Source organism: Delphinus delphis, chromosome 12, assembly GCF_949987515.2.
Source record: "Delphinus delphis chromosome 12, mDelDel1.2, whole genome shotgun sequence".
Taxonomy (NCBI): Eukaryota; Metazoa; Chordata; class Mammalia; order Artiodactyla; family Delphinidae; genus Delphinus; species Delphinus delphis.
In genome coordinates this window covers 64,202,745-64,229,074 of record NC_082694.2, presented here as the reverse complement: position 1 = coordinate 64,229,074, position 26,330 = coordinate 64,202,745, and the positions used below count along the sequence as shown (strand labels likewise).

The 26,330-nt window shown below is 42.0% G+C and overlaps 1 protein-coding gene and 1 non-coding gene across 2 annotated transcripts in view; one reads left to right on the top strand and one right to left on the bottom strand.

Moving 5' to 3' along the window:
* LTBP1 (latent transforming growth factor beta binding protein 1) overlaps positions 1-26,330 on the top strand; it is a 461,631-nt gene that overhangs the window by 10,852 nt on the left and 424,449 nt on the right. The window lies entirely within an intron of this gene.
* On the bottom strand, positions 22,937-23,052 carry LOC132435701 (U5 spliceosomal RNA). The gene has a single exon (XR_009521643.1). It is a non-coding gene; the product is annotated as a U5 spliceosomal RNA (small nuclear RNA).

The following is a 26,330-nucleotide window of genomic DNA, read 5'->3' as shown; positions in this document are numbered from 1 at the left end:
CCCTGTGGTGTGGTCAAAGCTGGGAGGAAAAAAGAGGATCTCGAAAAAAAAATTCAGGCAGAAAAGTTTACGTGGACCCAGAGCAGCAAACCCAAGGTCTACACAGCTACTGTGAAACAGTACATGGTCAGGACCTCTACTGACCTCTCGGCTACTCCAGAGTAGTTCAGTAATTAGACATACCCCAAACATGTTTAGCATCACACCACCCGCTGCTTCTCATGGTCAGCATTATTTGTCATACAATTTGATCCCAGTGTTTGCTGTATTATTAGATATCCTATGAAACAGAATCTAATAATACACTTCTTTCTTTCTCTAAATGAGTCCTAACCTTGCAACTGGGGTTGCAACTATAACATTGTTGCCTTTATTTTTTTTTTCCCCACTTTCAAGGATTAGGTAATAATACTAAACTCCCTATCTCATGCTACTCTCTGCTATTTGCACTTGGCTTGGTGCTTGAAGAATGTATTTCTAAATTAAAGCTGTGCTACTTTTTATCTCATGCAATTATCCCACACAGTATGGGTTTATAGATTTGCCGTATCTCCGAATGTTTTCTGTCAAGCTGAACATATCCAGTCACTACCAATTGAAGTTCCTCAGCTGAAATTATTTTCATCTCTGAGAATTTCTTCAGAGCTGTTTCTGTTATGGAGGATAAAAGGGATAAAGGATTCATAGATGCCCTGAGTCCGTGCCTCTTTAAATACAGGCCTTGCATCCAGAGTTTGATTTCTTCCTTTTATGGGGGAGAAGTCCTGCTGTCTAGGATGGAAGGATTTAGGGAGTAGTTGAGGTAGCAGGTTTGCCTGGGCTGGTGTTCTGCTCTTGTGTGGCTGCTGAGGACCTTCTGGCATGTTCTAAGAAAGCCAGTTAAAGCAGAAAAGGCCCTTAGGACCAAATCTATTGCCCCCAATATAGCTGTTAAACTTATAACTTTTCGGTGAGCTGCTGGTGCTTCTTGTGCCCCTATAGCAGCCCATCTATGCTGCCTTATGCTTTTCTGTAGCCTTCTTGAAAACCCTTGTTAAATTTAGTTTAGTGAAATGTATTCATCAGAAACAAAAACCACTGGAGTATTGACTGCAAAATCAGTTCACAGAGTGAAACACACATTGCTATATCTTCGTATTCTTCTAAGCACCTATTCAAATACACAATTGTTTCCAGGGTCTATGACCACACAACATTTTGTCTGTGAAGGGTAGATAGTTTAAGAAATTTATTTCTGTTTGATTTCAAATAGAAAAGAGACAGCATTTTTTTTTTCCAGAAAGGTACATTGCCTCTGACTCTTAAAATAGATTTTCTTCTTGTTCTCACTTTGTAACTGCTGTACGTACGCTATTTGTTTTAATTCTCTAGAAAGAGTTAAACGTCTTAAGGATGTTAACCCCAAATGGAAGTAATTGGTCCCTAAACTAAACTTGCTCTTTATGCGAAATATAAGACTCTAAGGGATTCTAGCCTTTTAGAATCATCTCAGAATTTGCCCAGGAAGTATGACATTGGCAGAAAGGGGATATAGGTGCCTTTTCCCATGTTTATATGGACATGGATTCTGGGTTTTACAAATAGAGAAATACGGTACAAGTCTATGGAGATAGTGGAGTGAAATGTAGAGAGAGAAGGAGAAAGATCTTTTTGTATTTTAAAATGAAATAGTTTAACCAAGTCAGAGAAAAGAGAGTGTAAAGGTAAAGCTATTTTGACATTGTTTGCTCTCTTTAGTTCTCTGTATGGGGCATCTCAGAGAGAGAACACAGTGTCACAGCATGGATGGAAAGTGTAGGAAACATTTTTAATCTAGAATAGCCAGAACAACCTTGAAAAAGAACAAAGTTAGAGACTCATATTTCCCATTTCAAAACTTACTACAAAGCTACAGTAATCAAGATAGCGTATTGGGTTGGCCAGAAGGGTCGGTTGGTTTTTTCCATAAGATGGCTCTAGTAGCGCTTAGTTGTCTTTAACTTCATTTGAAACAATTTTCTTAGATTGTATTGTGACAGCTGTCATATCAGCGTGCATTTAAAAAAAACTTATCAGAATTGGTGAACTTTTGTGTAGCCATTTTAATAGTGAAGGTGGAAGGAAAAAGCAACATTTTCAGCATATTATGCTTTATTATTTCAAGGAAGGTAAAAACGCAAAAAAAGATTTGTGCGGTGTGTAGAGAAGGTGCTGTGACTGATCGAATGTGTCAAAAGTGGTTTGTGAAGTTTCATGCTGGAGATTTCTCTCTGGACCATGCTCCATGGTCGGGTAGACCAGCTGAAGTTGATAGCCATCAAATCAAAACAATAACTGAGAACAGTCAACGTTATACCATGTGAAAGATAGCCGACATCCTCAAAATATCCAAATCAAATGCTGAAAATCATTTGCACCAACTTGGTTATGTTAATCGCTTTGATGTTTGGATTCCACATAAGTTAAGGGGAAAGAACCTTCTTGACCATATTTCCGCATGAGATTCTCTATTTAAACGTAATGAAAACGTTCCATTTTTAAAACAAATTGTGGTGGACGATGAAAAGTGGATACTGTACAATAATGTGGAACAGAAGAGATCGTGGGGCAAGTGAAATGAACCACCACCAACCACACCAAAGGCTGGTCTTCATCCAAAGAAGGTGATGTTGTGTACATGGTGGGATTGGTGTTCTCCTTCCAGAAAACCAAACGATTAATTCCAACAAATACTGCTCCCAGTTAGACCAACTGAGAGCAGCACTCGACAAAAAGTGTCTGGAATTAGTCACCAGAAAACGCATAATCTTCCATCAGGATAACGCAAGACTGCATGTTTCTTTGATGACCAGGCAAAAACTGTTACAGCTTGGCTGGGAAGTTCTTAATGGAAAAAATTTCAATTCCCTGGAAGACTGTAAAAGGCACCTGGAACAGTTCTTTGCTCAAAAAGATAAAAAGTTTTGGGAAGATGGAATTATGAAGTTGCCTGAAAAATGGCAGAAGATAGGGGAACAAAACGGTGAATATGTTGTTCAATAAAGTTCATGGTGAAAATGAAAAATGTCTTTTATTTTTACTTAAAGACTGAAGGCACTTTTTGGCCAACCCAATAGTATGGGCATAGGATAAACATGTGGACCAATGGAATCCAAAGAGTCCAGAAAAAAACCCATACATCTATGGCCAGTTGTTTTTCAACCCATGTGTCAAGACTACTCAATGGGGGAAAAATAGTTTTTTCAACAAACTATTGCAACAAACTATTGCTTATAAACTAAGTGCTTATCCACTTGAAGCCAATGAGTCTTACCCAGAGTGAGCCATCATCTTGCAAGAATCTGGGAGGGGAGTGCTCCCGTGGAGAAGACGACACTTCCCAGAGTGGGACTGGAGAGGGGAATAGGCCTCTCCTACCTCCCCCACACCATCCTCTTTCTCAGTCACTTGCTGTGGTACTTGAAATTCCACCAGCAGCCAATTCCCTGGGTTAATGAAGGGCTCACAAGTGGAAAGGCCTGTGAGAGCCAGAGGGTGCTGGGAGAGAGCGAAATGGGTGGGCTGGCAAGCTGGGAAGCACATCCCACATGAGAGTGCTCAGGACAGAAGCTGCAGGAGCTGTGTACATGAAAGAGCTTGAGAGCTTGGAGTCAAGCAACAAGTGGCTTCTCGGCCCAGTCTACGAGATTTGGAACGTGGGCCACGCTAGCCTCCCTGATCCGTGGACTAGCTCTGGCATCCCGGGGGCTCAGAGATGTCACTGCAGAGGTGAGCCAGGCCTTGCAGGGTGGGCTCTCTTCATGAGCATCAGCACCTCACAGTGGCCTGAGACTTGAGCCAGTGAGTGAGGGTGGGCTTGTTCCTGAGCCATGGGGCTCTGCCACCCAAGCACCCTTTTGTTAACCTTTTAGGAGGTGATGGCTAAGAGCCATCCATATGGGGGCTAAGAGCCATCATAACTTGGGCCATAATACTGCACTCAAGGGCCAGCAAGGCTGGGGTAACTTAGGATTCATTTCTAAAACAATATTCTCTGTTCCGCAGCACACAGAATATTTTATAATCCAAATGGGCCGATGGCCTCTTGGCTTGCATTAGTGCAATGCTATTATCTCAATAAGTGTAAATCTCCACTCTGTTTGTTTTGGACAAGTTTTGGGGCCTCAGATTGCTGTTCTTTGGTCTTGCTCTGAGCTTTGCTAGGAACATACAAATGTGCAGACGACAAGAACAGATGTCAGAGCCCCTAGAAGATCAAAGTGTCGGCACTGCCTTAGAAAATCTGCCTAGGCCACGTAATTCTCTGAATCTGCAGGAAGACTGTCATAAATATTCAATACAGATCTGCTCAATTGAATCAACTCTAAAGCAGGCCTATTCTTCACCACTCTTCACTGAGGCTGGTGCATCGGCGGTCGTGACTGAAAGCCAGTCGTGGGGTGGGACTCCTGGCAACATTTGTCACTGCTGGCGCCCTTCCCCCTAGCATTTGTCCCTTTCCCCAATATCCTAATTAATTTGGTGCAAAGAAAATTTTCTCTCTCCTGCACTAAAATTACCCTAAAATTGTTTTCGTGGTTGTTTGTCTTTTCAAAACGGAAAATAAGAACATACTGTTTCTAGTGTTGTGGACAGTGATTCCAGACAAGGGGAAACCAGAAGGGTTTTATGATTCAGGAAAAGAGAGTTCCCAGAGGGGCCCAAGCTATTTTTCTTCTGTCTTTCCCTATTGCTATTCTCTAAATCTCTTTTTGATTATGTTTCAGAGTTTCTCAACTTGCCACTCCACACGCCAGCCCTCTCTTTTCTGCCGTCCACTGCTTCACCAGGTTTCAGGTACAGATTTCTGCCAGGGCTTCTCTCTCACATTTATGCAAAAGCTCAAAATTATTATTATTTTGGATAAAGATGAGCAGAATGCCAGTAGGATGATTTATAAAAGGAGAAGCTCCCCCGCATGCCCGCTCCTGACTGCGCTGAATCCTTCTTATGGGAGCATGCTTAATTGACGCTGCATTGTTTGCAAGGTTTCATTCAACTGGCTGACTGTTATCTTTTAAATTGTGTACTTTTCTACAAAGACGTTTCACTAGTACAGCTGGATAAAACAAATGTCAAATGGAAAAAAAATCAAAAGTTGATATTTTTAAGACCTATCCTTAACCTCATTAAGGTTATCTATGCCAAAACCAGCATCTGGTAGTAAAATCTGTCTTTTTCAAACATTGTTTTCTCCAAAGAACCATCCAAAAGTTGCTACTGTGTGAAAGCTCTTTAGCCATTTATACGTTGCGGCTTTTAACAACCACGTCTTCCTGGCTGACTTTTCCTGGTCAAGGTTATCACCCACGACTCAATAGACACAGAGTTCTGACGAGATCATGACGTGCCGTCTAAGAAATTACCTGCCACCGAGGATGATAATTGACAAGAGTCTCGCCTTTGCCATATGGTCTGAGCTATCTCTGTCCCCAAATATGCAACTCTCATGGTGTGACAAATTGTTTGTGGGACAACACATGTTATAGCTCAGACAGTTAGACAAAACACCCCATTGGGTGTTGAAACCACAGCCTAGGCCCTTGAATAAGAAACATGCAAAATCACACCTGCTGGCCAGCATTGCCCCTTGTGTTTTCCTCCTCTCTCTCTTTTTCCTTTCCAACAAAGAACACTAAATGTCAAATGAATTTAATGTTGAGAAAAGGACCCAGGGTTAGGTTCCCACATAAACGTCATTCCATCAGTATTTTAGGTGGCCCAACTATGGATAGCTGGAGTAGTGTGGCTGAGGTCACGCCGTTTGTGATCTGGAGTTTAAAGCCTGATGTTTGATTGATGCCAGACAGATGTGACATAGATGGCTGACAACACAACAGATCTAGTCTCAACGGTTATCTGTGGTTTAGGCCTGGTTATCTTTTAAAGATTGACGTATTCCAGCAAAGAACTCTTTTGCCACAGTTATATTCTCATGTGCATGGCCGTTAGCACCCGATATTGATGAGAGGATTCATTTGGCTCATCTATTCTGATATGAGAAAGCCTGAAGTCTTAAATTTCAAAAACTTCTCTTTACAAGAGAGAGTTTCTCCGGGTGACTTAGCAAGATGAGAATGTTGTGCTGTCTTTAGTAAAATTTGTGGTATTTGTGTCTGTTGGGTATTAATGTATATTATGTGCATTGAAAGCATGAGTGCCTTCTCTATTTTAAGCTATGAGCAAGGGACTGCAGTTTTATAAGCCATATGTATATACAATATATAGTATATATAATAATATAAAATGTATTTATAATATACATATAACAAAGTATATATGCAACTTTGCTAATTTTCTTGTTGTTTTCACTGGGAGCACTGTGAGTTTCCATAGAAACATGCTTGTGACAAAGTTTATAACCGTTTGCAGTTTAAGAATTGTGCCAAACCAAAAGCCTCTTTTCTGGAGCTTTTGGTAGACCCACAGCATGAAATGGGAGCTTGACATGTGTTTTCATGAGTTCTGTTGTCATCACTGAATCAAATGCAACCTCAGTCTTTCCAGTCCATCCTGCCAGCCCAGTTCCAGGTCCCATTTTGCAGGGTCCACTCAGGTGGCCATTCAATACCTGCCACCCAAGTCAAGTTTTATATCATTCTAGCCATTTTCCCCCTATCCCTCAAATTCCGTATTCAATTTGTCAGTAAATTCTATGTTACTTTAAAACAAAATTCAAATGAACTTCTCTCCAACTTGACTGCACACCCTCCATGCACACTTCAGCCTCATCTGAATACTACAGTAGCCTCCTAAAGACCCTCCCTGCATCCCCCCAGCCCCACACGGATCCATTTACCACAGAGCAGCTGGAATAACTATCAAAACACACACATCAATCAGATCGTGTGACTTTCCTGCTCAAAACGATCAACGGCTTCCCATACCTCTTGGCACACATTCTACATTCCTTAGGATGGCAACATCTTGGTCCCTGATTCCTGTCTGTCTCTTCAACCTTATCTCACAACCTCCCATCTTCCCCTCTCTTGCTCACCAAGTTTACTTTCCTGGCTCCTTTCAGTTCTGGGAAGAAGTCAAGCTCTTCCAGTCTCAGGGCCTTTGCACTTGCTGTTCTCTTTGCCCCAAAGTGTTCACACAACTCTACCCTTGTCATCATATAGGTCTCAGCACAAGTGGCATCTCCTCAGAAAAGTTTTCCCTGAAACCATCTTTAGATAGATACTCACTGTTATTCTCTCTTTCCCCTGTTCCTTCCTTCCGGGCTTTGCTATAATCTGTGATTATGTTCCTTGTTTACTTGTTTATTGTTTTCCTTCACAAGACTAAGTCCAATGAAGGTGGGAACCATATTTATCATGTATCCTCAGTGCTTAGCACAGTATCTGGCACAAAGTAGGTGCTCAAGGGAATTCCCTGGCGGTCCAGTGGTTAGGGCTCCACGCTCTCACTGCGGACGGTCTGGGTATGATCCCTGGTTGGGAAACTAAAATCCCGCAAGCCGCGTAGTGTGGCCACAAAAGGAAAAAAAAGTAGGTGCTCAATAAACACTTGTTGAATGAATGAACAGAAAATACTTTCAAATATTAAAGAAAAATCTGCCTATTTAAAATTTCTACTGTTGATTCTAGTTCTGTTTTTGAAGGCAACATAAAATGACTCTACGGCTTTTTATACAGACATTTCAAATCTTTGATACCCTTCTTAGTCATCTGATTTCTGTGCTATACACACCTCTGAACCTTCCCTTGTCGGGCGTGGCTTCCAACTTTCTCATCACAGTGTTCATTCTTTGTTGGAAGATACCAGTTTCACAACATCCCTCATGGAAAAAGCAGATGTGTTCTGACCACCACAGGGTCCAGTAGGACTCACCTTCTTTGATGAGAATCATATCCAGCTTATGGAGCTTTAGTTTTCAGGATCTGTTGTTTTTTCCCCCCAATATATTGCAAAACAGAACATTTCCCAGAGTTTCTGGCATCTTTCCCTTTCTTTATGGTTTCTCAAACTCACTGCTATGAGATTATATCTGCAAATTCTTTTCATGCTCTGTAATATAATTTGTCTGGATCTGGAGGTTTGAAATAATCTGTATGCCTAGATTTTTCTTATTCCCTAAATTATTGTGGACTCCACTTTCCTCTTTTCATGGTCTCCTTTGCTGCACAATTAGAATTCAAAATCTATTCTCCTTGCTTCAGAAGACAGAATTTGAGTATTTGGCAACTGGGACATTTAGTTGCCTGTTAACATGACACTTTCTTCCTGGATGTGTCACTTCCTTGTTCTCCTCTTCCTCATTCTCTTCCTCCTTCTTCCTTTCTTTTTTTATGTTCTTTTATCTTATGTTCTCTCCCTTCCTCCTTTCCTCCTTCCTCTCCCTCCATCCCTCCCTTCCTTCCTCCTCTCCCACCCCATTCTCTCTCTCTGAATTGAATTTTTCACAGAGGACCTTTTTAATCACTTGTGTTGTATTGGTTCTTGACCGTATGTCCCTCATGATCTCTCATGAACTGGTCCTTTAAAAAATATGAGTTCATGAGAAAGTTTTCTGTGTGGCTGGCTTACGAGTTTACTTTTCCTTTTCACTGGAATTCTTCATTATTACGTTGCCTTAGAATGTATGTAATCCTCCCCTTCCTTGCTATTATAGACTCCCAAAAGACATGGTCATGTTCTCCCAAGGTCCCTGTAATTTCTGTACGGAAACCAGTTCTTTCTCATTGGTTAAAATTATATCCAGAATGGCAGTTCCTCCTTCTGTCTGAGAGCTGAAATTGTTAGCTAGGAATGTTAAAAATTTTTATAAGCAACTCTATTTTAGCAAACTGTGAATTCCAGCAGACATAAAGATAGCTCAAGTCCCCATCCCCGTGACTGCTCGCTTGTAGTTATGTGGTCTGCCTTCAGAAAGCCTCATCCCTGCTTGGGCCATCCGTGGTAAAGGCTCACCCCAGAAGGACCCTTGTTTGTATTTATCCTGTAATTCTGTCCTGCTTCCACTCTTCCTGAGTGGCTTTCTGAAAGCCACAGGACCGTGGCATCTTTTGCATCTCTTTTTCATATATAAGGCTATTTCTTCCTGCTTCTTTTGAACCTGCTGCTTCCTTTTCCTGCTGCGTTTCAGGCAGGTGACTCATCTCACCTGCGTGAGAATGGCCATGCTTATGTTAACATTCCAAGTTCTCTTTCTTTACATCCTGTCCTCTGTGAATCAAAGTCAGAAATCTTTTAGCAGGTAAGGGTTTTTCCTGATGAGTTTCTCTCATTTTCAACTAAGGATTAGGTATGAGGTACCACCTGTAGTGTTCCATTCATTTCTCCAGATTGTCCCATTCTTCTCACCCTTGATTCCCATTCTCCTTCATCCCTTCAGAAGACTTTCCCTATGAGTTCCCTAGTCTTTTTTGGCTAATACTCTTTTGTATGGAAAGGTGTTCCTCCAGGAACTCTGTTGGTTAGGGTGATTAACTTTGGAGTCAGATTAAGTTTGAGAGCTGGTTCTGCCACTAACTAGCTGTGTGATGTGGGGCAGGATACTTAACCTAAGCCTCGTTTTCCCCAGCTATAAAATGGGAACAATTATAGAACTTGCCATTTAGGGTTGTCATGACTAAATGAGATAATCCACGCAAAGCATCCAACCCAGCACTTGATGCTTAGCGAGGGCTTCCAAAGTTGTTGTTACTATTACTGGTGACATTGGTAATTTTGTTCACCCTGTTGCCCTCTGCAGCCCTGGGTCAGGAGAGAATTTGGTTCCCTGGTGAGGGAGGAGAGGAGGAAAATGAGCAGAAGACCCCAGAAGGCATGAGAGAGATTCAAGCCCTTGGGAGGAAGGGAGAATAGATGGAAGGAGCAGCTGGAAAGGACAAGCTCAGAGAGGATGTGGGTCTAGTCGGATGAGCACCTGGCACTCCATTGCTTTTGTTCTTGTCTTATGCCTTTTCCATCATTTTTACGGGCTGGTGTGTAGACATTTGCTGAAAGGGCTATCCCACCTGGATCTCATTGAAATCATGCAGCCTTTTCCTTCGCCCGAACGTTTTTCTATCCCAGTGACTATATAAATGTTCCATTTGTGATGTAATTGTTCTGTTTCAGATTTTCTTTCCTAAACTAAAAACGAGAGTTATCCAAAACATTCGAGACAATGGCTTGAATGTAACGCTTTGTATGACAAACTCTTTGTTTCCTGAGGTTTGCATATCTTTTTCCTATTTAGTCGTCTACCTCTGGCTCGAGGTGGAGGCTCCAAAGGTCGGGGGTTGCACTGTGAAGAGGACGGAAAGATGAAGGGAATTACTTCTGTTGTAAAATTTCCACTTCCTAGAGAGTAGGGGGAAGCATGAGCTAAACAGGCAGCTTTCACTTGTTTGGAAATACAAATCCCAACCCTTGTTTTGGTTGCTTAAAATGTCTGCAGAAAACAGCCAGGTTCTGCCAAAATTATTTTTCTAAAGAAAATATTCTGTTGCTTTAGCTGCCTATGGCAGTGACTTTTTCTCGGAGTCAGTGAACCTTCCTTCCGTTTCATGATTCTGCCATATAACCACGCATGGAAAGAGGAGGGAGGAAGGAGGAATGGACCAGAATTTAACTTTGACCTTTTTAAAGGTAGAAAATGGAACAGATCTTGTTCAGTGAGGAAATGAGGTAGGGCATGAATTATTTAGTTGTGGTAAAGTGGAAGGAGGAGTTTCAACGTTAAAGACCTGGACTCACTCTAGGAGGGGGACCTCCCTTCCCTCGTGCTCAGGTTCTCTAGGGCTCCTTAACTGTCTTCCTCTGTCCACCCACCTGCAGCCCGCAACCTTGACCTGTGCTCTTATGGAGGCATCATGGAGAGGTTATCCGACCACAGAGGAGAGCGCCCTTAATCCTGACTGAAGATTTGGGAAAAGGCTTCTCAGAGAAGATGACACTTGATATGGACTTTGCAGGGGGCTGAGCAATTCGAGAGGCAGAGTAGTGGGAGAATGGCATCCAGGCAGGTGGAGAAATGTGAGCAGTCACGGAGGTGGCAGGACTTCATCTCCCATGAAGACGGAGAGGAGCCTTTGTGTGCTTGGGTTTTATTCTGAAGGCAATGGGAAACATCAGGAGTTTTTGAGCAAAATGGGAACATGATGAGTTGTATGGTTTGGAAAATAAATCCAGCAGCCATAAGAGGTGCAGATTCAAAGTAAGGAAACCCCACAGGGTTTGGTGATGATGTTGGTGAGAAGTGGAACTCAGGCAGTGGGAATGGAATAGAAAAGAGGGACACAATTCCATAGAGACTCATCAGGGAGGGTTGGAGCAGAGTAAAAGGCTTCTCTGAGCTTACATCTGGAATGTTGAGGGGATGGTGGTGATGTTAAGTGAGTTGGAGCTCAAGGCAGAAGCATGACTGAGAGGAAGATGATGCGTTATGGATAAGAATAAGTGTCTGTAGGTCCAGCTGAAAGCAATTGGAAATACAGATGAGGAAAAAAGATGAAGTTGAGTTGAAAAGTTGGGCTCATTTTCATATGCATGTTAGCTAAAACAAAAGGAGAGATCGTCCAGGGGAAACATAAAGAAGGAAAAGAAAAAGCAATTGAGCATGGAATCTTGAAGAATGACTGTACTTAAGGATGAGTAGATGAAGAGGAACCCCCAGTAAAGACTGAGAATGAGTCTCCGTTCGTTCATTCATTCATTCAGTCAACAAATATTTATTGGTCACCCACCATGGGCAGGTCCTGGGCATCAAGGGTACAGTGGGAAAAGAAGCCCGCCTCCCACAGCTTGCAGTGTTGGAGGTGCTGGAAGAGTGCAGCACCCTATGGAAGCCCAGCAAAAAGGGAGGTGGTGGCTGGAGGGTGGAGGATGCGGGCGGGCAGGAAGAGCTGGGTCTGATGATGCTGACTGCACTGGAGGCTAAGACGTAGAGAGGAGAGGTGGCAAAGGGGGCGGGGAGGAAAGAGGGACCGATGGGAAAGGAGACAAGGCAGAGGCCCAAAGGGGGGATTTGTCGCACTCGCCAAGCCCGACCTTCTTTTTCCTGCCTCACCTGGGGGAAAGTGAACACCGGCCCAATCAGCTTTACCTCGTAGCCATAGCAACCGCTGGGAGTGGCTTTGTTGCACATTCTTGAAACTTTTAAGAGAGGAAGCTGCTCTTTTTTTTTTACATCTTTATTGGAGTTTAATTGCTTTACAACAGTGTGTTAGTTTCTGCTTTATAACAAAGAATCAGTTATACATATATATATATGTTCCCATATCTCTTCCCTCTTGCGTCTCCCTCCCTCCCACCCTCCTATCCCACCCCTGCAGGCAGTCACAAAGCACCGAGCTGATCTCCCTGTGCTATGCGGCTGCTTCCCACGAGCTATCTACCTTAAGTTTGGTGGTGTATATATGTCCATGCCTCTCTTGCGCTTTGTCACAGCTTACCCTTCCCCTCCCCATATCCTCAAGTCCGTTCTCTAGTAGGTCTATGTCTTTATTCCTGTCTTACCCCTAGGTTCTTCATGACAACCTAAGTGTCTATCATCGGATGAATGGATAAAGAAGATGTGGCACATATATACAATGGAATATTACTCAGCCATAAAAAGAAACGAAATTGAGCTATTTGTAATGAGGTGGATAGACCTAGAGTCTGTCATACAGAGTGAAGTAAGTCAGAAAGAGAAAGACAAATACCATATGCTAACACATATATATGGAATTTAAGAAAAAAAAATGTCAGGAAGCTGCTTTATATTGAGTTACACAGTAATTAGAAATACAGCACCGTTCCTGTCTCTTAAGATGTTCTCTTAAAGGCTTGCCCCGTTGTCTCTTTCCAGAATTCACTTTCCCCGTACTATTTCATTCACAGAGATTCTGGGCCATAATATACATAAACTAACAAAATATTAAAGATATAATATAAAATTATGCTACTATCTGATTATAAAAGTTCTCATTGCAAAAACTTGGAAAATAGAATGCAAAGTAGAAAATACAAATTATTCATTTCCCTTTTTCTTACTATTCTTTTGTTTTTCTTCCTAATCCTGTTTCTAGACACATTTTACTACATTTAAATGTTTGTGATCATTTTGTATTTACAGTTTCATGTATTATTTTGTTTACTAATTATATCATAGGTATTTCCTCATGTCACTAAAATATCTATAAAAACATTTCATTCTACACATGCGTTACACTTTATCCATTCCTGTGTTATTTATTTAGGTTCTTTCTAATCTTTCTCTATTTTAATGCAGCAATTATCCACCTTTATACATAATTTTTTGTCCCTGACTCTTCAAATCCACTCGTACTTCAAAATGATTTCTGATATATTTTCCCCTAGAATCCTTATGTTTAAATGAATGTCTCATTAATACAATGAAAAGTGATTTCACCATCCTTTGTCTCAAAATGCAAGTTATTTTGAAATGTTATCTGATTATTTTGTAAACTCCATTTTTAAGTCAAGAAATTTGACCAAAATTGCGATAATGATAAATTGTATTTATTTTTGGCTCACTATTAAGCCCCAAGTTTCTACCCATGCTTGCTTGAATTCCATAGGTATAGCAAAAGGGGAACTATTTTTCCATGTTTTTAGGTTTGTCAGAGAATATTAATTTTGAACCCAGGTCATCTCTCATTCCTCCCTTCATATTCAGTTTTTCTCTTTGCTCTATTATAACACATCACTTTGTATGCGGATTGAAAGGCTACTCCAGAAAGCAAATAGAATGTATTTTTGTTTGCTGGAAAAATTAATCTGCCTTATAGAGCTTTTTGGATTCTCTTACCCTCAAACATTTGGTGTGCTTCTGTTTTAAGTGTTTCTTATAAGAAGAATAAAGCTGGATTTCAAAAAAATGAACTTTTAACTGGCAAGTTTAATTCATTATTTTTTGTGATCATTGATATATTTCAATTTATTTTTACTATCTTTTTCATGCTTTCTATTTGTCCTGTAAACTTCTTTACTTATTTCACTTTTTTTGCTCCTCTAGTAGTTTGAAATTTATAGATTATCTTTCTAAATTTTTAATAGTTAGTTTTTAATTATGGCAATGGGAAGTGTCTTCCTAAAACTTAGAGGGCTTTAACTCTTTCAGCTTATAGGCTATTGTTACCCAGTATTTTACTTCTATTAAAAATATTTTGCAAAACCTATCTTATATAGAAAAGAATACAGCACACACACACACACACACACACACACACACACACACACACTCATGAATACTTATGTACCTACTATTTTTTTGTACCTACTATTTTTTTTTTTTTTTGCGGTACGCGGGCCTCTCACTGTTGTGGCCTCTCCCGTTGCGGAGCGCAGGCTCCGGGCGCGCAGGCTCAGCGGCCATGGCTCTCGGGCCCAGCCGCTCCGCGGCACATGGGATCTTCCCAGACCGGGGCACGAACCCGCCTCCCCTGCATCGGCAGGCAGACTCTCAATCACTGCGCCACCAGGGAAGCCCTGTACCTACTATTTTAAGAGACAGAATATTACCTCTATTTATGTGCCCCCTCCCCCAATTTTATTTTACTTCACAAATTAGATGTATTAGTGTTGATGTTTATTTAGATTTATCCACGTGATAAATGCACTTTCTTTGCTCACCTGGTTACCATCCTTCTTAAATCTCAAATCTCTCTTCTGTGGTGCTTTTCCTTCTTCCTATAGTATATATTTTTAAGAAGTTCCTTTATTTCTTCTGTATTTTAAATCTAAAGAGGATCTGTTGATGATAAATTATCTTAGCTTTTGTTTGTATAAAACATCTCTATTTCATCCTCATTCTTTAAATTTTGTTGGATATACAATTATAGATCGACAATTATGTCCTTTCAGCACTCTGAAGACATCATCTTACAGTATTTTGATATCTGCTGTTGTTCATAAGAAATCAGATATAAAGCAGGTAAGCTGTCTTTTGGTGTGGAGGGGGACAGTTTTTAAGCCATTCAATTTGTCTTACATGTTCTGCAATTTCACCAGGATGAGTTTGGGTGTAAGTATTGTTTGGAATATTTTGTAATTCCTAAATATTAGTATCCATGAAAATTCTTGACTATTATGTCTCTCCCATTCTTTCTACTCACTCCTTCTGGAACTCTGATTAGATGAATGTTAGAACTCCTCACTCAAACTTCATGTCTACTAACCTCTCTTTCGTATTTTCCTCCTCTGTCTCTTTGTACTATATTCTAAGTAGTTTTGTCATATCCAACTTTCAACTTGCTAATTATGCTTTTCAGTTGTTCTAATCTGCTAGTTAACTCATATGTTGAATCCTAAGATTTCAACTATACCTTTTACTTGCAGAAGTTAAGAATCTGCCTGGATATTAATGATAGTATTTCATTCCTTGTTCATATACTGAATTCTTTAAATATTGAAAACATACTTATTTTACAAACTATGGCCTGCCAGCCAAATCTAGCACACAAAAAAATTTGTATTTAATTAATTTATTAATTTATTTATTTGGCTGCATCGGGTCTTCGTTGTGGCAAGTGGGCTCTTCCTTGCGGCCCGCGGGCTTCTCTCTAGTTGTGGCGCGCGGACTTAGTTGCCCTGCGGCGTGTGGGATCTTAGTTCCCCGACCAGGGATCGAACCCACATCCCCTGTGTCGGAAGGCGGATTCTTAATCACTGGACCACCAGGGAAGTCCAACACACTCCTTATTTATGTAAAAAAGGTTTATTGGAACACAGCTAAGCCCATTAATTTACATACTGCTTGTGTCTGCTTTCACTGTAGAATGGTAAAGTTGAATCTTTTTGATACTGACTGCATAGCTTGCAAAGCCTAAAATATATACTACCTGGGCCTTTAGAGAAAAAATTTGTCAAGTCCTGCTACATGGGATAACTCTGCTAAAGAAATTGTGTGTCTGATTCTGCTATTTGATGTTTCTGCTCTGTCCCATGATGTCTTGCTCTGTGAGTGATCTTGTGATTTTTCACTGTGAGCTCATTTTTGTTGGGGCATTATCTGTGAGAATTTTAGGAGGCAACTTGAGAGAATATTCCCTTTATTTGTGTTTACTTTGCCCAAGTGCCTAGGGAGCTAAAAGTCTAGGACTATTTTAAAATAGTTTCTTTGGTTTAAAATAGTTTCAGAATAGGCAAGTAGAGTGAATTTGAACCCCAGGCTTCAAGTCTGGGGTATGGTTATTTCTTCTGGTTGGCAGATGGGTACCTTTTCTTCCCTTGCAACCCAAATCAGAGCTGAGACACAGAATTTTTTTGATGTCTCCTTTTGCAGGGCAAATATTTTCCAGTCCATTGTTTCACTGGAAATTTGGGCCTTCAGGGACTCATTCCAAAGTCTCTATGCTGACACTCTCCTGCCTTGTCACGTCCCCCCCCCCAACAGTGGCAAATGCCATTAGGGGTCCACTACCTGCTTGAGTGAGCATTTACCATGCTAAATCTGGCTTCTGGCTTCTACTTCATTTTTAGCCCCTGAGTATTTACCTTAATTTTTTGCCAAGTCAGCTATTCATTTTATTCAGAATTTTACAGGGTTTTTTTTAGGGGAGGATTTTCATGATAGGGAGTCTGTCATAATGCTGGAAATAAATGTCATGAAAATTTTAAATTAAAAAATGTACAGTTAGGATAATGGAAATGGGAAAGTTTTATAATACCCCTACAGGCTCCAAGCCTACCTAGTATTTACTTATATCTGAATTATGAGCTGCATCTCTGGAGTTTGGAACCAGACCTTGTATAGAGTGCGGGGAGAGAGGGAGAGTGGGCAAACGTTTTCTGAAAAGGTCCAGATGGTAAGTATTTTCAGCTTTGCAGGCCATATGCAACTACTCAACTCTGCCACAGTATCATGAAAGCAGCCATAATTACATACTGTGTAATGAATGGGCATGGCTGTGTTCCAATAAAACTTTATTTACAAAAACAGGCAGTGAGCTGGATCTGGCCTGCCGGTTATAGTTTGCAGACCCCTGGCCTCATGCAAATTAATAAACGTCTATAAGCATAAGTTTCCTAATCTCTAAAATGAGGGTAATAATAGCTGTGTTATACATAGGTTGTTATGAGCATGAAATTAGAAAATTCATGTAAATGCTTGTGTTAGCTATGATGATGCTGGCAATGAGGATGGTGGTGTCAAACCAGTTTCCTGATTTTGTAAGATTATCAGGTGTGTCTTCACTTCAAAACCTTCAAATACATCCAGTGCAGCAGCTGAGGACTCATAATAGAAAGCTGACAATACTGCAGGAACAAACAACTTTAAAATCTCAGTGGCTTTAAAGAACTCAGATTTCAGTCTTGCTCACATTAGGTTTCCAGTACAATTGATAGGAAACTCTCTTCCCTGTTGTCCCTCTGGGACCCAGGCTGACGGAGCAGCCACCATCTTGAAATTGCTGGTTACCAGAGGGAAGGAGCTCTGGAGGGTCTTGCAGCAACAATTAAATGTTTGGTTTGCAAATGCCACGTGTTATTTCTGTGCACCATTCATGGTCAGAATGGGTCACGTCTTCCCCTCCCGCCCCTGTCACCCCAGTTGCTGGGCATGCTGTCAGCAGACGATCCCCCCCTGTCAGCCCCTCCAGGAATGCGTGCGCTGCAGAGCTGCCCCCCTTCCCAGGGCAGCCCACATCCAGTGACTGCTCCAGGTGGGGCACCAAGGCCCAGCCACTCTGACCCAGTGCGGGACAACTCGAATGGCCATTTTAGCTTCAGAGATCCTCGTGGGTTCGGCTCAGTCTGCTGTTGGGCAAACTCGACTTCTCCCTCTGCCCAGTCCTTCTTCCTTCTCCTTCTTTCTACAGGATTACTCCCAAGGACAGTCCTAAAATAAACATCCTATACACTAAACTCCATCTCAGGGTCCTTCCCAGAGAACCCAATCTGTGACACCCTCCATATGCCCAAGATGGGGAGGGCTAGGAATATCTCCCAGGGAGACCTGAGGACTACCTCATTCACTAGGGTGAGCAACGGTAGTGCACACACATGGGAGAGTCTAAAATCAGAGCAATGATAATAGCAAATAGTTATTGAGTGCTGATCTGCTGCATGCTGTACAAGAATATGTTGCTTGGATTAGTTTATTTAATCCTCTTAACACCCTACATATTAGCCCAGGGGATTAGACCAGATGATGGCAAGCTATGGCCTGCGGACCAAATCTGCCCATTCATTTCTGTATTGTCTAGGCAACTTTCATGCTACAATGGCAAAACTGAGTAGTTGTAACAGAGACAGTGTGGCGTGCAAAGTTGAAAATACCTACTGTCTGTCTCTTTTCAGAAAAGCTTGCTAAACCTTGTGTTAGGTATTATTCCCATTTCACAGGTAAGCTTCAAGAGGTGCATGGTTTATTAAATCATGGAATGCCATTTTTTGGTTGCAAAGGTAAATGTCCATCGCGTGGCCCCCTTCAGTGATGGCAGGTGTAGAAACCCCTGTGCCATTTATGGGTCTTTATGAGTGCTCAGCAAATGAACGTGAACGATTCTCTTCCCTTCCCTTCCTCCCACCATCTCCCTTTGTAAAATCAAGGTCTCCTCTCCCATCTCTGTGCTTAATCTCACAGAAGACTCATCAGTTTTTGGTGTCTTTGACTCTAAAACCCCTGGAGGAAGCTCCATTTCCCCAGAAATGGCTACTGGAAGAGTTAGGGCAGTAAGTGTGTAGAGGCTGAGCTGGCTATCAGGAAGCACTTCATGATCACTAAGAAATTATTCTGTGTGCTGAACCATACAGTGATCAAAAAAAAAAAAAAAAGCAGGCTTGACAGATCTAAGGCTGAGATTATCTAAGCGGTTCCCAGGGCAGAACTGAGTAACCCAAAAACATTCCCTCATAAAAGTGATTGTTCGAGGGGGATTCAAGAACTTAGCTCCTTAATGCCCAGTCAGCTTCTTCCCAGATTCATCCAGAACATAGGCCGAGGCACACAAGTTTACTCGCAAACTCAGGAGCAGAGCTAAGAACTGAGCCCAGGTTGTTTGACACCAAAGTTTGTGCTCTTAACCATATATTCTACTCCTTCCCGGCAAGCAAATATCCAGCATCATGTCCTTACATCCTACAGATGCTGTTCTACGTGCTTATAGATTTTCCGCCGATGATTTTTCTAGCAATTAGCTACAAGAGGACTGTGGGAAGAGATTCCATTTATCCATCTCTTTATCCCATGCCTTTTAAAGAAAACTTCCCCAGCTTTCAGAGAGAATCCTTGCATCTATTCAGGCCTATTAGATCACTAAGCAAAAATTTCTAAAACCCATTCTCCATTCTTAGTTAATTAGAAAACAATTGGGGGAATTCCCTGGTGGTCCAGTGGTTAGGACTCTGTACTTTCACTGCCGAGGGCGCAGGTTCCATCCCTGGTCAGGGAACTAAGATACTGCAAGCTGTGTGGCGTGGTAACAAAAAAAAAAAAAGAAAACAATTGGCTCTCAAAAATGGCTAGTGAATGAATAAATGAATCCGTGAATGAATGAATGAATCAGTCTCCAGACCCCTGACAACTTAAGGATCTTGGGCAACGTTTTTTGCTTATGATGAAGAAAAGATAGAGACTTCCCTGGTGGCACAGTGGTTAAGAATCTGCCTGCCAATGCAGGGGACACGGGTTCCAGCCCTGGTCTGGGAAGATTCCCACATGCAGTGGAGCAATTAGGCCCGTGCGCCACAACTACTGAGCCTGCGCTCTAGAGCCTGAAAGCCACAACCACTGAGCCTATGTGCTCTGGAGCCCGTGCACCACAACTACTGAGCCCATGTGCCTCAACTACTGAAGCCTGAGCTCTCTAGGGCCCACGTGCCGCAACTACTGAGCCTCCGTGCTGTAACCGCTGAAGCCCATGCGCCTAGAGCCTATGCTCCACAATAAGAGGAGCCACCCAATGAGAAGCCCGCGCACCGCAACAAAGAGTAGCCCCCGCTCGTCACACCTAGAGAAAGCCCGTGCACAGCAGTGAAGACTCAACACAGCCAAAAAAGAAAAAAAAAAGAAGGAAAGATATTTGGAGGTTTCTTGTCGTGGACTGCTCATAGCAGTTAGGTGTCCAAAAGGATAGTCATTCACTCAACAAACACCATGCGTTTACTTACAACAAACATTTACTATGATTTGCAAACTGTGGTAGGCACTGGGAACATGATACACCAGGTGTCTGCCCTCAACATAGGCCTCTAGTGATGAGGTGGAGGCCGGGAAGTCAGGTAGCTTCATGGGGGTGGGGTGGCATTGAGGGTTGGCCGGGTACTTGTATGTTGGGAAGAAAACATGAGGGGAAATATAAAGATGGAAGATGCTCTTCGAAGTGAAATGGAAATGTAACATCCAGGTTGTGGATTGAAAAGGGTTAAGTGGAAAGTTCTGGAGCAGCTGGCAAATGTAACCTGATCCCTCTCAGCAGTAGCTTGGGCTTTAAAACCAGGAAACCTGGAGGAATCAAGAGACGGGGCTGGTTTTACTGATCTCCCCTCACTGTTTAGAAAGCCAGGCCTCTCCTGGTGGAGCTAGTGTTTCTCTGGTGGTGTGAGTTACTTCTGTATATTGCTCCGTTCGTCCATATTATGTGGATTTTTACTAGATCCATTCTCAGAATATGTCCTGGCCTCCCATAACAGGGTAAGTTGAGAGGGCAACAAAAAAGAGACGCTATAAAAGCCTTCACTACTTTAATGGTATTACTGGGAATGTAGCAGTTTTCAGACAGAAATACGACAAAATTCTTTCTACAGAACTTTTCAAACTGTCAGTTCAGAGGGAGAAAACTTTTTTTTTTTTTTCCTACAGAGAGCCACTGCTTGATTCAACTTAATTTAGGTTTGGGGGGAAATTTGGGCAAACCCCATTGTTCAGCAGAATCCTGCCTTCAAAGAGCTAAAGACAAGTCACTTTGTCATCCGTTGTCATTGTAACCAAACCTCAACTATTATTAACCATGACTTGCCTTAGTTCTGGTTTATCTTAGTAAGACCAAGAAGAAAAAAAGTCTTCAGCTGCAAAAAGTATTCTGTGTCTACTACCAAGCATGTATTCTGTGCTTAATGCCAGAGATGGATGAGAAATGCTATAAGAGTTAGGAAGAGAGAGTAAACTGAGGTTTAGGGTGGTCCAAAGAGCTTCATGGAAGTAAAGGATCTTGAATTCTATTTTGAAGGAGGAGTAGGACTTAGTTGAAGAGATGATGGTATGTCAGGAGAATGATGTAAGGTGAGACTAGAGGCAGGAATATGGGTGTCCTTTTTTTGCAGATTAGTGGCTGGCCAGCCTTTTTTGTTTTTTTTTCTTTCAAAGAGAAAGAAGAAAAATGGGTAGATAAGTGTAGTTGAAACAGAGGTTCATTTGGGAGAGTAGCCCAAGATGAGGTAAAAAGAGTGAGAAGGAAGCAATCTTTGAAGGGCCTTGGGTCTTAGAAGACCAGACAGGCTGTCTAGGAATTGATATGTAGAGGTGGTACAGTAACTTCCCTCATTTTCTTCTTTTTTCTAGGCTGCTTTATTCACTGTATGATATTTTAATCAATTTTATGGGAGGCAGAGAGAATATTTTTGGAAAAAAATAATTAGAATCAAGCGTTAAACTCAGGCAGCATGACATACTTGTGCCATTGGGTGAAAATTCTAATGTAGACAAGAGAAATAACAATGACTAATGTCCTGAAATTTACACAAAGAAGCAATTCCATCAACTCAACAACCCGGGAAGCATAGGGGCTGACACAAAGCAGAAGGTTCCTCTTAAAATTGGATCATGACTTGTCAGTACCTGCATTTGAGGGAAGAGAGCGTTACTCTGCTTGCCTACCAGGCACTCAACCAACCTTGCAGGTGTCTGGGCATCTTTGAACTTAAATTTAAGCAGGGAAACTAGGTAAATGTCCATTGACTGAATGGAAGATCAGAGTGTTCATAACTGAGACACCAAAGTGAACTGCATTTCATTGGGGGCTGTTTTGTGATCAAAAGTCATGTGTTTCATAGAGTTGAAGGGCATCTCAGTTCAGTGTACATCCAAGTATTTTCCAAGATGCAAACTCTTTGAGACAAAGAACACATTTCCTTTGTGCCCTCTTGAATGTTGACCAGCCAATGACCCAGTGAAGTTTAGAGGAAGTGAATGAAAAGTATAAATAAAATTGTATCGATAGCTACTTAATTATTATGTAGTTTCATGTTTAATATTCAAAAATTTGACTAAATGGGTATGAAAAGCCTCAATGAAAGTAAATTAATGAACAGATTTTGGTTCCCTGAAGACAGAGAGGCATTTCATTGTCTTTGGCAGCTGCCACTGTGTGATACTTATCCTTGATTATACTCAAGGTAAGTAAGAAAGGACCAAAATAATCAGAAAGGGAAATTTAGTGTACATAAAACTTTACTTTTGGTGAATTTCCTTTTGTGGATGGGCTCTTCAAAATTTGTAGAAAGCTAGTCCATAACCCTGACACTTTTCCTTTTATGGGTTTCATTTCCCACAGTCCTTTTTTCAATACTCACCACACATGTAATTACTTGTTCCAGGTCTGTTTACCTCATTAGACTCCACGTGGACAGGGTCTGTATTGCCATGGCCAGGCACTCAGGGTCAGCACAAAGGCACTCGCTGGCCCGGGGCAACTTTGGATTGCAATCCAGCCAGGCATTATTTAAACTTCTCCACCTGAAATGGAAGTTTGTTTTGATTTTGCTGTTTGGGTTTACGTAGGCTAGCTGGGGGCCCTAGGGTCAACACACATTTGTTGAGTGACAACTAAGGATGCTTAGATTTCAGACCTGAAGCTTTAAAGGGAAGGAAAGCCCTGGTGTAAACCTTGGTTCCACTTGTTGCTCAGTTCCAGGGGCACCTCATCTTTCTCTGCACGTCAGCTCTGTCGCCATCTTGCTGACACATCTTGGCAGAAACACTGATACCTCCATGGGTTGAGTCTCAGCTTTACTTCTTTTTTTTTTCTTTTTTTTAATTGGCCTTGCAAACGCAAGACCTCAAAAAATTGGGTAAAAACTCAGAATTGTTCCTCTCCACGGAAATCTTTAGTAAAAGGCGAAAGATTTATACGATCTGAAGAGAAACCAGAGTATGAGCTTTACTTCTTCATTGGTAAAGCTCCGTGGGATTTTTCATGGAAGCTGAGTTAAACGTGGAGGAACTCACACATTTCTAATCTCTTTCATCTCTGCTCTTTTGATGAAATGGTTGAAAGAACAAGGGAGAGGACCACAAGAGTAAATGTACCTACTTGCAGGCATCTCGAGCTGAAGCTGCGGTCTTTGGCCACCAGCTTGTGTGAGAGAACACGGGACGTCCTGTGCCTCCCGCTTCGCATGTGGTGTAGGGCAGCCAGCCAGCCACCATGCTAGCACCTTCCAAGGTCACAGGTTTAATTCTAGCCCAAACCTGGACAAGCTGATGTTCAGGTCAGAACCCACCGAGGTTCAGAAATGGCTGCCAGGGTCCTGGTGAGCAGCCTGAGAAGATTAGCCCGTGGATGCCGGGTATAATTCTCCTCTCCCTATGTTTCCTTTTCCCCTCCTCCTACCTGTTTGCTCCTCTTCTCATTCATTGATTTCTCCTTCATTTTGCACTTCTCCAATCCATCGTCTTCCTAGCTTCCCTCCACCCACCTCTTTTTGTCCCTCCTTCCACTGCATCCCCTCTCTGTCTTCACACTTTCTCTCCTGTTTTCCCGTCCCTTTCTTTTCCATTCCTCAATCTCCCTCTCTCTCTTGCTTTTACTCTCCTTTCTCTTCCTTTTGTCTACAACTCACTGAATTCCTATTTCTCTCTGTCTCTTCTCCCCTCTCTTTCTAAGAATTTCTTGATGCAATTAGAACTAAGAGGGGCTCCATGAAATCCTCGGCTGGAAGAAAAGATGGGCGGAAGGGATTCTGATCGTAGGCAGCCACAAAAGTTGATTTGTAGCTGATCTTAAATGTGGGAAAAGATTTTCAGTTACAAAACTCATAAAATGTAAGGATGAGGGAAACTGGCTGCATTTAGAATTTGACTAATGGTTTCAAAGTGCTTTAAAAAGTTTGGCATTTGCCAGCCTTCCTTTCTTCCCCTAATCCTCAAACCCATGAGTTTTTATGGGAAATGTAATCCTTTTTTCTGATTCATTTACACTTAGCTCATCTGAGTATTGTTTTGTAAAAACCATCTGAAGTCCAAGAAGTTTTATGAGATCTTTAAAGACTTGTGTCTTGAACCAGGAAGTTGTGTACTGCCCATATAAACGGACCTTGAAAACTAGGGGTCTTGGCATTAAACAGGGTCTAAACTTGGCAAAGACTGGTCCCCATGCCTGAAAGAAACTCAGCTTTCATTTTCAGATTAATAGCGAGTTCAGTGTTTTAGATGAGTGACCATCTCATATGATAGTACATAGGTTGCACAACACATTTTCCAAGGATTATCTTACTAGTTATGTAGACAGCAAGAGACTGATGTGGAAAAACTATGACTTTGCTGGAGTTTCTCAACTAGAGGGGCTGCTTGCTTATGTGTATATTACCACATTCATGGTTGTATATAAACACACATGCATACAAATGTATATGATCATTCACGGATGAGATTAACATTTACGCTAGAGATTCTTCCCGTGGTTACGTTTCAGAGATTATCTGATTGTAACGTATCCAAATCTGTCATAAGGCAGGTCGTAATCAGATTGAAGACTGGGGTGAGATACCCACCTCTGCTTTGCTGTGGGTCAAGAGAAAGAAAGATTGCGTTGTATCTTTTGAAACATTTTTTTTCTGCAGTCATAGAGCGTGGTTGAGCTCACTGCTGTCCCCAAATGTGAGGACCTTGGGTTGATCTCCAGGCCCTCTGGAAACAGGCTCTCAGGTGAAATGACTTGCTCAGGTTCCCGTGGGAAGTGAAGCAGCCACACTGCTCCAGCCCAGCCCTCTGGATCCCTGTCCAGGCTCTGCCCTCTGCAGGCAGCTGCCTCTCATTGACCAAAACAGGCTTTGATGTATGCCGTCCATCTGAGTCCTGCAGTGCCTAACAAGAAGAGCTCACCCACCACCACAGACTGCAGTCTGGTCCTTTGGTGATGCTGTCCATCACTATTTCCTGAGCTTTCACCTGTCTGACACGTCTTCTTTCCAGCCTAGGCTCTTCAGCATGGAGTTATTGCTTCTAGACACCCCCTGGCCCCATCCACTTCAACTGTTGCTCATAATCCCTACCTGAGAGAGAAAATCTCTGTAGACTGATTTGAGCTGCGGGTAGGAAATGTTTTCCCTACATGTTGTGAATTTTCCATGAGATGACAAAGAATTGTGGGTTGTCCAGTGACGTTGCCCTCTCACAAATCAGATACCGCCTTGGGAGAGTTCGGTTATTATATCAAACTGTTGCTTTATTTATCTTTTTAAAAAGCTTTTGTTTATTTACATTTTTTCTCTCTAACCAGATAGGAAGATTCTCCAGAACAAAAAGGTTGTGCCTGTGATACTTTGTTTCTGCAAAGGGTCAGCCTCTCTGCTTGCCTCAGAGCAGCACTTGGTGAATATTTATTAGCTTGTGCGCTGTCCTTTCTACAGAATCCCAGCCTGGGAGGCATTTTCTTCACCCACCCTCCTTCCTCAGTCTTCTCAGCTGGTTCCCTTTGGCCTGGCTCAGAGACTGACCTTGAGTGACCTCTCATCTTGTCCACAGGGATGTTCTTAGAGCCACAGACTCTTAGGGCTGGAAGGAATTTTTAATCCAACTTCTCTGTTGGATTATAGAGGAGGAAGTCAAGGTTCAGAGAGGAGAGGTGAACTGCCTGTGGTCTTTCAGCTACTTAGCGGCAGTGTTAGGACTGAACTGAGGTCTCTCCCTCTGGTCAAATGCTGTTTATTCTGTGCCTGGCTCTCAGAGTGTGTTCTCACATGAAACTGGTGGTCAGACAGATGGACTGAGACCCTCTCCTGCCAAATCAAATATTGGAGGTCTTTCTCCAATGTACAGAAAAAATAGATTAAGGGATTAAGTTTCTTCAACTATAAATCGTTTCTATTAATTCTTTTTAAACCATTGTCACCTGCTACCAACTGTCCACTAGCCAATGCGGGGTTTTCTATTGCATTCATGTAATAAAAGCGTGAATGCTGCTGGAGACACCGTTTTAAATTCAAATGCTAGAAGTAAATATGTTACTATTTCATGGTTTCCACCCAAAAGCACCCTGACCCCAGGGACTCTGTCCCCTGGGACATTCTGCATCTCCCTTAATGTGATTTTGTGTCATCTCCGGTGAGTGATCCTTTCCTTTCGGATAGGGGTCCAGGGAACTGATCTGACTTTAAAAAGAGACTAATAATGGCTTGGCGTTATCATGGATCCTAAACCCTGTATTCCTGTC